Raw genomic sequence first — 15,083 nt, 5'->3', positions numbered from 1 at the left:
ACCGGGATGTAATGAATATAGTCAAGATATTGTAACAGCTTGGTATGGTGATAGCTGGTACCTAGAATTGTCATGTATATAAATGTAGAATCACTATGTTGTACACCTGAAACTAATGTAATGTAATACTGTGTGTCAACTACCCTTCAATAAAAAAACGATTATCTACAAAAAAAAAAAAATCTATCATAGATATGCATGTATTGGAAAAAACATAGTATATATAGGGGTTTGATACTATCCACAGTTTCAGGCATCCATTGAGGGTCTTGGAATGCATCCCCTGTGGATAAGTGAGAACTACTGTATGCCAAAAGGAAAAACACTTTTAACTTGAAATATAAAAATAAATAACTGTGGAAGAAAATATCTAATGAATGAATATTTGAATTTGTTCAATATCTTATAATTCTAAATAGAATGCTTTGGAGACAAATGTAAAATGATAAAAAACAAAGACTCCAAACTATTTAATGCAATGGTTAATTACTTAAGGAGCAATTCACTACTTAATTCTGATATATTGCAGGCTTCAAAGACCCATAAATATGGTAAATTTCTTAATTCCCACATCAAATTCCCTGGAAACAAATGGCATATAAAGTCAGGATCATAGTCCTATAAGCACAGTTTGTTTTACTTACCTTCTGGTTTCCTAACCTGTCACTTTCTTGCCTACTGACATTGACCCACAGTTTTATGAAATAGATTAAACCAGTTCATTTATCCAAGTTTTAATATAACTGGCTACAAATTGAATATTTTGCTTTTCTAAAATTACATAAATGTCATCATACCTTCAAAAACCAGCTTTCTGACCAACATAATTTTTAAAAGAATTAAAAAATAGATGATGATTAGTGGTAAAAATGGCAATATGATGAAAATAAATAAATATATGAGTACCCTGATCCTCTTAAAATATTGAGTATTTATCACCACTGATCTAATCCAAAACTGCTCAAGTATCAAATATTAGTAATATTATCATAAAAATGGGCAGAAGCTTATAAATACAATTGTTGTTATTTTATTTATTCACTTGAGAATAATAATTTATTTATGTCCTTATATACTTGTATGACAGTTCTGTATAATGATATAAGTATTATACTATGTAAAACAGCATGTTTCAAAAAAAATTAGCTAACTGTAAAAGAAGGCTTCCTACTCTCTACCCCAAATTATACCTGGCAGCTAGGTAAATCTTCCCCAAAAAGGTGGTGTTGAAGAAGGCTAGTGATTCTGAGGAAAGGTAAGCAGAAGTCCTCTAAGTATTTTTCTATACATTCAGTAGCCCAAATAATAGGGCTAATCTAAAGTTAAAGAAGAAAATTTTAACAATTCGTTCTGTAATAGATAAAGCTTAAAAAATTATATTCATAATTTCAACAAAACCCAAACTTTAACTACTATATCTGATCTTAGAGCATAACATTATACACTCCTGAGTTCCTTCTTCATGGTATAACTTCCCTTTAGATAGTTCACTTATCATAAAGCTTAATTACACTTCATAAGACTTTTCCACATCACATGTATTCTGGAAAAAAATAAAATTAGTTTCATCAGTCATTGAAAATTACAAAATAATTTATACTGGAAAAAACACTTTTCAATAGAGTAGAATTCTGATTATGCCATTTTTCAAGCATGTAAATTTCAGTTCCTCAACATCTGTGTACAACAGTACACCTCTAGATTCACAATAAAATTGGGTAGGTGATTAAAGCCATTCCAACAGTTCTTTAAAAGACAGCATATAAATTACAAACTGTATGTGTAAGTGAACGTATGTAAATCATCTCTTTTGACCCTTTAATTCCCAGGCTTGGAAATTCTTCCTGCTAAACTAATAGGAAAAAGTAGCTATACACCCAAGACATTCACTGCAGCATTATAATAATGAAAAATTAGAAATGACCAACAAAAGTGAGGCAATTACCTAAATTATGACAAATATGAGCTAGATGAAAAAGTTTCTAATAATATGATGTGAAAAAAGTAAATTGAAGTATATATACTTATTATAGAGGCATAAATAGTACATGAATGAAATAGAAGAAGAAAATATGGACCATAATATTTTCTTTTACAATTTCCTTCAAATTCCTAGAATAGGATTTGTTAAAACAATATACTATTAAAAAAATCAGACTATGTTTCTTATAGAATGTACTGATAATTACATTAAATAAGTTTAGAAATTAAGCTTTATGATTCTATACTTTTTCTAAATTCAAACTTATCAATAATATTTCACACATAAAAGAAATGGGCCTGTTTTTACAGTCACTGAAATATTAGGGGTTGTTGAAAATTAAAGTATGAATTGGGATAAAGTAGTAATTTTGCTATGATGTCATTTATACATTAACTATACTTTTTAAACAGTAAAACATAAAAATTGAGTAAACACTGTGGGATATAAGAGTACCTTGAATTTTTAAGGCATTGTTAGTCTGGACCACAGGAGTTTGTTATTTCATGATACTTAATTTTTCTACAACCCCTCATTGTTCCTCACATGTCATTGTGCTCTCTTAAACTAGACTGTAAATTCCAAAATATCAGGAACTGTGCTTTGTATTTTTCATATCTCCTTTTGCATAACAAAAATCTGAGCAATAAATATGTGCTAACTGATGAAATCTGATTCAGTAATGTTGGAATTTCTGAGACTGGAAATTTCTGGATGTACCTCTTTTGAAAATTAATTCTTTGAATTAATTTAAATTACTTCTTGCTTTCTGCTAAATCAACTCAGCCATGATGTGTTATCATGTCAGAATTCCAAACTTTAAAAATGTTCCTGACTCTAAAACTGCTCACTTTGTCATGTGATCCACCCTACCATTGCCTGATTAAATCAACATCCTGCTGAATATCAAAACAGCAGCGTATTTATATTTTTAAAATGGATTAACCACAGTAATACACAGAGTTTACTTGAACTCAAAATGTAGAAAGCTCAAAAGAAAATATTACTATGATATTGCTGCTTATTAATCAATGTGACATATTTAGGTTTCTGAAACGATAAAATTCAGCCTAAAAGTTTCCTAAATTCAATAAAGTATTTTGAGTAAAAGATTAACAGTATGAGAGAGATTAAGGATGGTGGCATGAGAGGTGAGACAGGCCTCCTCCCAAAACCACGTATAATATGAAAATATAATTAATACAACTAATCCTGAAAAAGCAACAGGAAAGAAGGCTGCACCAGACTGCATACACCTGGAGAAAAGAACAGACCTCTAGGAGCAGGGTAACATACCAAAACCATATTCCAGCCAGATCCAAGCCCTTCCCCTACACCAACTCGTGGGCAGAAGGAAGAGAAATTGAGCAGGGAGGGAGTTGGAGGCCTAGGACTGCAGAACACCCAGCCCTTGAGATCTGCTCTGGGAGCACGAACCTATATTGCATGGTGTTCTGGATATTAATGTGGTTTGGAAAGCTAAAACAGGTGAATACCTGGAAAGACTGAGATTCCAGCTGCTTGTGGAAAACAGGGATCCACCTCTGGCTTCTCTGGGACAAAAGAAAGATGGGTAGTCTGGGAGGTTTCCTAACAGTGAATGGGCTGAAAAAAGGGCAAGGATTGCTCAGAGCTTACTGCTCAGGAGAAAGGAAAGGGGGACAAAATTGTTCGGGTGAACTAGTACGAGCAGGTTGGGAACTTTCAGAACCTTCAGGCACTCCATCCTTCTGGCTGAGTACACAGCTCCAAGGCTGCCCATGATACACAGCCTGCTACACCTTCCTGTTGGTCAACGCACACCGGCTCGCAAAACAGCAGCTTCAGTCTTCAGGCAAGGCCAGCCAGAGGGAATCCCTGCCTATGGCGGCTACAAATGCAAAGCACAGAGGCTTACACCTCTGTTCCTGGCCCACTTCACTGCAGCCAGGAAGCAGGAAACAGTTCTTTCCACCCACCAGGCAGTAGTGCCAATCCCCTGTGACCCCGATATCACTCCAGGGACTGAGAAGCACAAGAAAGTAGAGCTTCTGGGCACTAGAGCTCACCACCTACAAATATGAAACATCAAACGAACCTGGTTCAACCCAAAATCCCACTAACAACAGAAAGAGGAACAAGTGAAACTGAACTCTACAATCTCCCTGAAACACATTTCAAAATAAAAATCATAAACATGCTCATGGAGGTAAAGAAACATATTCAAGACCTAAGGGAAGAATTCTGAATGGAGATTCAATCATTACAGAACACAGTATCAGAAGTGAAATATACAATCGAGGGATTTAAAAGCAGATTAGATATAGTGTAGGAGACAGAAAATGGAAAAGAAATTAGAGAAGAGGAATACAAAGGAGCTGAAGCACAGAGAGAAAAAAGGATCTCTAAGAATGACAAAATATTGAGAAAACTGTGTGACCAATACAAATGGAACAATACTCACATTATAGGGGTACCAGAAAAAGAGAAAAAGGGAAAGTGTCATTGAGTAGGTAATTGCTGAAAACTTCCCCAGTCTGGGGAACGAGATAGTTTCTCAGAACATTGAGGTACACATATCTCCCAACACAAAGGACCCAAGGAAGACAACATCAAGACATACAATAATTAAAATGGCAAAGACCAAGGATAAAGACAGACATTTAAAAGCAGCTAGAGTGAGAAAAAAGATCACATACAAAGGAAAACCCATCAGGCTATTATCATATTTCTCAACAGAAACATTACAGGCCAGAGGGGAGTGGCATGATATATTTAATGCAATGAGGAAGAAGGGGATTGAACCACGAATACTCTACCTGGAAAGGCTATCATTTAAATTTGAAGCAGGAATTAAACAATTTTGAGATAAGCAAATCTGAGAGAATTTACCTGCCACAAACCACTTCCACAATACATTTTGGAGGGACTACTATAGATGGAAGTATTACTAAGGCTAAATAGCTGTCACCAGGGGAAATAAAACCACAGAAAAGTAGAACAATTAATGACTAAGATGCAAAATCAAATCAACTATCCCAAAGTCAATCAAAGGATAGGGAAAGAGTACAGAATATGATAACTAATATATAAAGAATAGAGAGGAAATGGAAAGGAGAAGAAAAAAAGAAGAACGTTTAGGTTGTGTTTGTAATAGTATATGAAGTGAGTTAAATTAGAGTGTGAGATAGTAAGGGACTTACCCTTGAACCTTTGGTAACCATGAATCTAAAGCCTGCAATGGCAATAAGTACATACCTATTGAAATTCACCCTAAATGTAAATGGTCTGAATGCACCAATCCAAAGACATAGACTCACTGAAAGGATAAAAAAAAAACACCTGTCTATATGCTGCTTACAAGAGACTCACTTCAAACCCAAAGACATACACAGACTGAAAGAAAAGGGATAGAAAAAGATATTTCATGCAACTAACAGTGAGAAAATGACAGGAGTTGCCGTACTTGTAACACAAAAATTAGACTTCAAAACAAAGAAAGTAACAAGAGACAAAGAAGGATATTACATAATGATAAAGGTTTCAGTCCAACAAGAGGATATAACTATTAAAACTATGCACCCAACACAGGATCACATACATATGTTAAAAAATACTAACAGAATTAAAGGGGGAAATAGAATGCAATGCATTCATTTTAGGAGACTTCAAAACTCCACTCACTCCAAAGGACAGATCAAACAGACAGAAGATAAGTAAGGAGACAGAGGCACTGAACAATGTATGAGAACAGATGGACCAAATGGACATGCAGGGAAGACTCCATCCAAAAAATCAGGATACATATTCTTCTCAAGCGCACATTGATCATTTTCTATAATAGATCACATGCTAGGCTACAAAAAGAGCCTCAGTAAATTTAAAAAGATTGAAATTGTACCAACCAGTTTCTCAGATCACAAATGTATGAAACTAGAAATAAATTACACAAAGAAAATGAAAAAGCCCACAAACAAATGGAGGCTTAATAAGATGCTCCTGAATAATCAATGGATCAATAACCAAATAAAAACAGGGATCAAGCAATATATGGAGACCAATGATAACAATAATTCAACATCGCAAAATCTGGGAAGTATATTTCAATACAGGCCTACCTGATGAAAGAATAACAATCCCAAATGAACAGTCTAAACTCACAATTAACATAACTAGAAAAAGAAGAACAAATGAGGCCCAAAGTCCATAAAAGGAGGGACATATAAACATTAGAACAGAAATGAATAAAATCAAGAAGAATGAAACAATTGAAAGAATCAATGAAAGCATGAGATGGTTCTTCAAGAAAATAAACAAAATAGATAAACCCCTAGCCAAACTTATCAAAAAAAAAAGAGTTTAAACACATAAACTGAGTCAGAAATAGGAAAGGAGAAATCATGAAGGACACCACAGAAATACAAAGAATTATGAGAGAAAACCATGAAAAATTATGTGCTAACAAACTGGATAACCTAGAAGAAATAGACAACTTTCTAGAAAAGTACAACCTTCCAAGCCTGACCCAGGAAGAAATAGAAAATCTGAACACACCAATTACCAGTAAGGAAACTGAAGTGGTAATCAAAATACTACCCAAGAACAAAACTCCTGGACATTATGGTTTCAGTGCTGAATTTAATCAAACATTTAGTGAAGACCTAATACCCATCCCCTTTAAAGTTTTCCAAACAGTAGAAGAGGGGGGAATACTCCAAAACTCATTCTATGTGTCCAATATCACTCTAATACCAAAACCAGGCAAAGACCACATAAAAAAAGAAAATTAGATACCAATAACTCTGATGAACATAGATGCAAAAATACTCAACAAAATATCAGCAAACCAAATTCAAAAATACATAGAAAAGATCATCCATCACGAACAAGTAGGATTCATCCCAGGGAAGCAAGGTTGGTACAATATTCGAAAATCCGTGAACACCATCCACAACATCAACAAAAAGAAAGACAAAAACCACATGATCATTTCCATAGATGCTGAAAAGGCATTCAACGAAATTCAACATCCACTCATGATAAAAACTCTCAACAAATTGGGTATAGAGGGCAAGCACCTCAACATAATAAAGGCCATATATATGACAAACCCACAGCTAATATTATACTTTACAGGGAGAAGCTGAAAGCTTTTCTTTTAAGATCAGGAATAAGGCAAGGGTACCCACTCTCTCCATTTTTATTCAACATAGGTCTTGAGTTCTAGGCTATGGAAATCAGACAACACAAAGAAATAAAAGGCATCCAGATTGGCAAGGAAGAAATTAAACTATCCCTGTTTGGAGATGACATGATATTGTACATAAAAAACCCTAAAGAATCCACTCTAGAACTACTAGATCTAATATCTGAGTTCAGCAATGTTCCCTGATAGAAAATTAATACACAGAAATCTGTTGCATTCCTATACACTAATGATGAACTAGCAGAAATAGAAATCAGGAAAAGAATTCCATTCATATTTGTACCAAAAAGAATAAAATACCTAGGAATAAACCTAACCATGGAAGTGAAAGACCTATACTCTGAAAACTACAAGACACCCATAAGAGAAATTAAAGAAGATACCAATAAATGGAAGCACATTAAATGCTCATGGATAGGATGAATTAATATTGCCAAAATGGCCATCCTGCCTAAAGCAATCTATAGATTCAATGCAATTCCTATCCAAATACCAACAGCACTCCTCAATGAACTAAAGCAAATAGTTCTAAAATTCATCTGGAACCACAAAAGACCCCGAATAGCCAAAATAATCATGAGAAGGAAGAATAAAGTGGGGGAATTACACTCCCTGACTTCAAGCTCTACTACAAAGCCACAGTAATCAAAGCAATTTGGCACTGGCACAAGAACAGAGCCATAGATGAATGGAACAGACGAGAGAGCCCAGATATAAACCCAAGCATATATGGTCAATTAATATACAATAAAGGAGCAATTGATATACAATGGGAAAATGAGAGCCTCTTCAACAGCTGTTGTTGACAAAACTGGACAGCTATATGCAAGAGAATGAAACTGAATTATTGTCTAACAACATACACAACAGGAAACTCAAAATGGATCAAAGTCCCATATGTAAGTCATGAAACCATAAAACTCCTAGGAGAAAACATAGGCAAAAGTCTTTTGAATACATACATGAGCAACTTTTCCTGACCACATCTCCTTGGGCAATGGAAACAAAATAAAAAAACAACAAATGGGACTACATCATGCTAAAAAGCTTTGGTACAGCAAAGGACACTATCAGCAGAAAAAAAAGACATCCTACAGTATGGGAGAATATATTTGTAAACGGCATATCTGACAAGGGGTTAACATCCAAAATCTATAAAGAACTCATATGCCTCAACACCCAAAAAACAAATAACCCTATTAAAAAGTGGGTGGAGGATATAAACAGATAATTCTCCAGAGAAGAAATTCAGATGGCAAACAGACACAAGAAAAGATGCTCCACATCGCTAGTTGTCAGGGAAATACAAATTAAAACCACAATGAGATATCACCTCACACCAGTTAGGATGGTCAACATAGAAAAGAATAGAAACAACGAATGCTGGTGAGGATGTGGAGAAAGAGAAACCCTCCTACACTGCTGGTGGTAATGTAAACTACTTCAATGATTGTGGAAAGCAGTATGGAGGTTCTTCAAGAAACTGAAAATGGAAATAGCATTTGACCCAGGAATTGCACTTCTAGGAATTTACCCTAAGAATGCAGGAGCCCAGTGTGAAAAAGACATATGTGCCCCTATGTTTATCACAGCACTATTCATAATAGCCAAGAAATGGAAGCAACCTAAGTGTCCATCAGTAGATAAATGGATAACGAAGATGTGGTACATATACATAATGGAGTATTATTCACCCATAGGAAGAAAACAAATCCTACCATTTGCAACAACATAGATGGAGCTAGAGGGTATTAGGCTCAGTGAAATAAGCCAGGCAGAGAAAGACAAGTACCAAATGATTTCTCATCTGTGGAGCATAAGAACAAAGCAAAAACTGAAGGAACAAAACAGTAGCAGACTCACAGAACCCTAGAATGGACTAACAGTTTGCCAAAGGGAAAGGACGGTTGTGATTGGGTGGGAACAGAGGGAGAAGGGTAACAAGGGGCATTACGATTAGTACACATGATGTAGTGGGGCGGCACATGGAAGGCAGTGTAGCACAGAGAAGACAAGTAATGATTCTATAGCATCTTACTACGCTGATGGACAGTGACTGCAATGGGGTCTGTGGTGGGGACTTGATAATGGGAGGAGTCTAGTAACAATAATGTTGCTCATGCAATTGTATATTAATGATACTATTAAAAAAAGATTCCTATGTGAGAGGTGGAAAAGGTATATGGGTTAAAGAAAGAAAAGAATCAACGGTGAGAGAAGCTGTGTAGGATAGTTGTTTTGTCTAGATTATAGTGTGTCTTAAACTTCTGGGGGAACATCCTGTTTGAGTATATGCTGGATGCTACCATCCTGTTTCTCAGCAAAACAAAACAAAAAATAGAGGGAAAGGAACCCAGATTAAGTAATCCTGGTATAAAGACTCTTTTAACAGAAATTCCACTAACTAAAATTTATACTAATTTTATTGATGATTTTTTTCCAGCACACCTAAACCTCATTATCAAATTAACTCTAATATCCCTTTGAAAAACTACAAGTACCCATATTTTTATTGCTCTAGGTGAGATTAAATCTGGCAAAAGTCTGTTTTCATTGGAATTATTGTACCTGAGGATAAGGAATCATAGGGATTGGATGAATGAGTGAGGCTGAATGAAGACAGAAAAGTAGGAAGAAATAAAAAGTGAGAGAAAAAGGGAAGGAAGAAGGAAATGGGAAAAAGGAGCAATGAACAATACAGAATAGTCACAGAAACCACAGTGATACATTTCATTACTCAAAAATACTGTGGTTGCCATTATTTACAATCTGCTATATACCTAACATTTAGATCTACTGTAGAAAAAGTTCTTAACATGAGACAAACCAACCTAGAGAATATCATTTTCATTCACTGAAATGATTCATATGGCTGTACATTTCTGACTTATGTTCTGATAACAATCTGTCTCATGGTAAATGTTAATACTTTTAAAAATAGCTAACAATTTTCAAATTGAGAAAGAAAATGGACAGAAGAGTTATCTAAATTAATTCATGATCCTTCCATCATAGACTGATAGTATTCTAATTTTCTGTCATTAGGTCTTATCTTAGCAAACAGTAAGATGAATAAATTTAGACCCAAATTATATCAGAAAATATTTTAAATGTGTTACTCTTTCATGACTAGACTAATTAAGGAAACATATTTAAACAATGACACAGGATAGAAATCTAATATATACTTGAAATGACAACAAAGAGTCCAAATATCAGATTAGAGTGCATTTAGAGAAACTGAAGTAACATTTAGAAAATAAAAAGATAATTGCAGAAGGCAGAATTATCCAAGAATCAACTAGGAATAAGGAGGGAAAATCATTAAAGGAAAATAATAGAAATCCATTTTGAGAACTTAGAATTTTAGGGACAGAACGACCCTCATAAATCATATGTTCAAAACCTCTCATTTACCTTTGAGAAAGCTGAGGTTCAGAGTTTTTATGTCTTGACCAAAAAAGGAATATGTCTGTTTAGGGGCCATGAACTTGGACTAGTACTCAGGTTCAATGGCCAACAATCAATATCCCTAATTAAGACATAACAAACTTTGTGATAATACTTCCTAAATTTGTGCACACATAACTGATTTGGAAGTAAACCTGTGAAAAAAGTAAAGGTTACTGAATTCATTTCAAGTATGTATAGTTGGTTTTCTCTTCTTTCTAAAAGAAGATATGATTTTAACAAAAAATTTCAATGAGGTTTAAAACGTTTTTAAAAGTCTTTATAAATCAAAAGGTTCAATTTAAACCACACCTATCACTTTTTCCTATAAACACTGAAGTGATTTTCTTATATCTTTCTCTAAGCCAAACCACACAGTCAATCCTTTGGTACCATTTATCCCATTTATCCTCAAGTCACTGAAAATCCTTACATTTAACTAAACTTGCATAATTTTTCTAACATGTTTACATAATTTTAACTTAAAAAGAACTCCTTTAAATTTTCTAAGAATATATATATATATATATATATATATATATATGTGCGTGTATATATATATATATGCGTGTATATACACACACACACACACACACTTGTTTTAACATGGGGAAAAAAGCAGTATTTAGAGAAGCATAATTAAGAAAAGGCTAGAATTCTTACATTTAGAAGTGGTGACTCAAAAGCCACCTTTGAATTGTGATTGGAGACAAGAACAAGAAGAACAGATGGCAGATAAGTAAAATAGGTAAGACATTTTATTGCAGATATTTTGTTATTTATTCACTTTGTTAGCCCAATTTTTATAACTTTTCTAAGTTGAAAGTTTGCAGCAAAAGCAAAACAAATCTGTCCAAATGTAAAGGGAAAAAGGCCAAGGTTTACAGACAGGTGTAGAAGACCTCACTGTGCAGGAAAAACATTTTTAACTTTTTTAGCCTGAAAGTGCTGCATTTTCTATTGAAATACTGTTAATAACTCATTTTGCCTTTCAAACACTTAATCTCACTCACTCATATCCCCAACTTGTATTAATTCACCAAACTACTAAATGATAAATTCAGGCAAGCCCAACACACTAACATTTTTAAGAGCTCCCATGTGTTTCCAGGCTGACCTATCTTCTTCACTGCATTTAACTCAAAGTGCCACAAGAGCTTGTGTGTACACTAGGCTAAAAGCACCCTCACAATGCAGGTGAAGTGGTCTAGAAGAGAAAAAGAAGATCATTATTTCTTCGGAATCTAGACATTTTTTACTCAAGCTAGTTCACGAATATATGCTTTCTTTGCATGTGTAACTGGTTTTCATTCAACAGGTAATAAAATTATATTATAATGCAATACTGGCTACTCAACAGATTTGGAATTATGAAAGCAAAGTTCCCTTGTTCATCCACAGAATATGTAAATGAGAAGAATTTAACACAGTGCAAAGTATGCTCTATTTTAGAAGACCAGAGTGCTAATGTCACTCAACCTCAGCATAGCTATGTAACCTTAGCAAATGCCCTTACTGGACATCATGTGCTTAATAACAATGTCTGGGAATCTGAATATTTAAAACCAATACTTCATCTATTTCTGTATGATAGAGATCTTTTAAAGAATAATATCATACACTATATCAGAACTTCTACAGTATAAAAGAAAAGAAAAGAATCCCAGTATTTTAGGTACTCTGAACTTAAAACTCAATGAAAACTCTTATGAATCAAAGAACAGTAGTAGCAATATGGAAAATGATTGGAGGCTTCTGGGACATATTAGGTACCAGTGGTAGATTAGCAATCATAACTAACATTTATATGTACCTAATAATTTAGAAAATTTCATTCAAATGGCTCACTTAATCCTCTTAACAATCTCAGTTGGGTAATTAAGCTTCAAAAGGATGAGCTTGTGATAACAAGGTTAATAAGCAACCAAGTCTGAACTTCAATCCATGCAGATCATTTTACTTTGGATTCAGTATTCCTTCTATTATATTTGCTGCTCCCCTATTAAATGGATACCACCACTTAATCAGTTGCTGAAGTCAGAAACTTACAGACATCCTTAATACTTTGCTGTCTCTTTCTCCCCACATTCAAACAGTGACCAAGTACTGTCAATCCTACTTTTACAATATTTCTCAAGTCAGTTCCAACACCCTGGACCAAACTTCCATCTTTTGTTGCCTAGATCTATAATTCCAGCCTAAGCAGCTGTGTTGGGGTCCCTAAGACCACTGCCATGTTTGGTGATTCACTAGGAGGACTCACAAGACTCTGCATATAGTCCTATAATTTATTACCAAAAAATGATACAATGTAAAAGCAGTAAACTCAAAAGGCACATTGGGTGATATCCAGATTAAATTTCCAGAGTCTTCTCCCAGAAGAGTCACACAGGACATACTAATTCCCCAGTAATTAACTGTGAAAGCATGTATGAAATATACACCAGGGAAGCTCATTAAGAGATTCAATGCCCAAGGTTTTTATTGAGGACAGGACTGGTAGGCATCCTCTGCTTAGCACATACCAAACTTCTAGATTCCTAGAAGAAAAGCAGATGTGTTCAGTATAAACCACATTGTACAGTATACGCATAGGGAGCCATTCTTATCAGTTCTGGAGATGGTGGAAACCCTCACCAAACCATAAAGTTCCCAGAGGCCAGTCAAGGCATCTTGTTAAGCAGGTTAGCAGTCAAGTCTTCTGTTAACTTCTTCCTGTGCAGTGGATTAGCTGCATCACTTTCTAGCCCCTTGCAATCTACATTTTATGATTATTACAGCCAGGTTGATTGTTTTTTTTTTAAATTGGCATCCTTCTCCTGGGACTCTGTATAAGCTGAAACATTCTTTGCTTCCTTGTAGCCTGAATAACCATTAAATTAGATGACATCTAAAAAGTCCCTTCCTAAGGAAAATCTCCCCTTATTTTAAGTTGTATGTGTGTCTCTTATCCATGTTGATAGGTTGAGATGGGGACTTGACATAAACTGAGCCAGTCAGAGTACCTACCTGGGACTTTTCTACCTGGAGGTAAAGGGAGGCTATAAAGATGTGTCTGGAAGTGTCAGAGGTCACACTCCAGACCTATGGTAGAGACTCTAAAGCAAGACTGAATGGAGCAGATCCACAGAGAGGAGAGACCCAGGATGGCAAAAACCCTGCCAGCATCCAAAGCCCTGGTTCCTGTTACCCCTGAGGCCACCCTCAACTCCTACAGGTCGGTCATGAGTCCATCACTGCTCTCCCTTTGCACTTAAAGCAAGCTCTGCATAGACAGTGTGATATACTGAGTTATAGGAAATACATTTTTGGGCATTCATATGATCAAACATCTATTTCCCAGGCATATTTGGTCTTCATCAACAGTTCCTGAAAACACTGCAGAGCCTTAAATGTAAAATGGGTGTTTTGTCATGTTAATGAGAGACTTTTGCACCCCCCACCCAAGGGCAGGGCTGCAGGCTGAATCAGCCAATGGCCAATAATTTAGTCCATCATGACTGTACAGGGAAGCCCTCACAAAAACCCCTGAGAAGAGCTTTTTGCTCTCTCTCTGTTTGGCTCAGTTGGATCTGGCTTCTTGGTCGGAGAGAGCTTCTATGCTTGTTGCATCAGAACACACCCACGTGTCAGGGAGCCAGGCCCCAGGCTCCAAGAGGACAGAAGCTCCTTTACTTGGGACCTTGCCCTGTGTATCTCTTCATCTGGCTGTTAACTTGCATCCTTTATGGAAATATCCTTTACTAAACTGGTAAACATAAGTGTTTTCCTGGGTTCTGTGAGTCACTCTAGCAAATCAATAGAACAGAGGAGATCGTGGAAACCTCCAATCTGAGGCCAGTGGGTCAGAAGCATAGGGAGCTGCCTGGGGCTTGTGCTGGCATCTGGAGTTGGGGGTGGGGGGCAGTCTTGTAGGACGGAGCCCTTAATCTGGGAATCTGGTGCTGTCTCTGTGCAGATGGCATTGGAATTAAGTTGAGTTCTCCAACAGCCTGCTGGTGTTCAAGAATTGCTTAGTATTAGTGTGTGTGGGAAGCCACCACCCCCTGCCACATACATATACACATTGGAATCGGGTCCAGGAACCTGAACAAAGTTATCTTACTATTACTGCTGTGTATAATGTTGTTATTGTTCTACATATATGTAGGGGAAAAAAACACAATTTCATCTGGAGTCAGATGAGAGGGACTCACAGATATCTAGATGTCCTTAATACCCAGGTACTTAACACATGCCAGCATATAAACAATGAGAACTTATAGTCTGGGTAAAGAAAAAGACAAATTGCTATAAGTGTGTAGAGAGTGTAATAGGAGCAAATAGGAGGAGGAACCAATCTAGACCAAAGGCAAGACACAAGGAGCAGAAAAAAGCTTCCCACCCGAACCAGGCGAGTTAGTCTTGAATGACGAGAATAAATAAACGATAATAAGGAAGGCAGGGATGGGATGAGGTAAGGGAAGG

At 35.8% G+C, this 15,083-nt stretch overlaps 1 pseudogene; it reads right to left on the bottom strand.

Annotated features, from left to right (window-relative positions):
• Positions 1-1,184: 1,184 nt before the first annotated feature.
• The window catches only part of LOC130678899 (E3 ubiquitin-protein ligase UBR3-like), a 189,951-nt pseudogene continuing 176,052 nt past the window's right edge, over positions 1,185-15,083 (bottom strand).

The sequence above is a fragment of the Manis pentadactyla genome, chromosome 13 (assembly GCF_030020395.1).
Source record: "Manis pentadactyla isolate mManPen7 chromosome 13, mManPen7.hap1, whole genome shotgun sequence".
Classification (NCBI taxonomy): Eukaryota; Metazoa; Chordata; class Mammalia; order Pholidota; family Manidae; genus Manis; species Manis pentadactyla.
The sequence above is the reverse complement of the archived record's forward strand: the minus strand, read 5'-3'. Positions and strand labels throughout refer to the sequence as shown.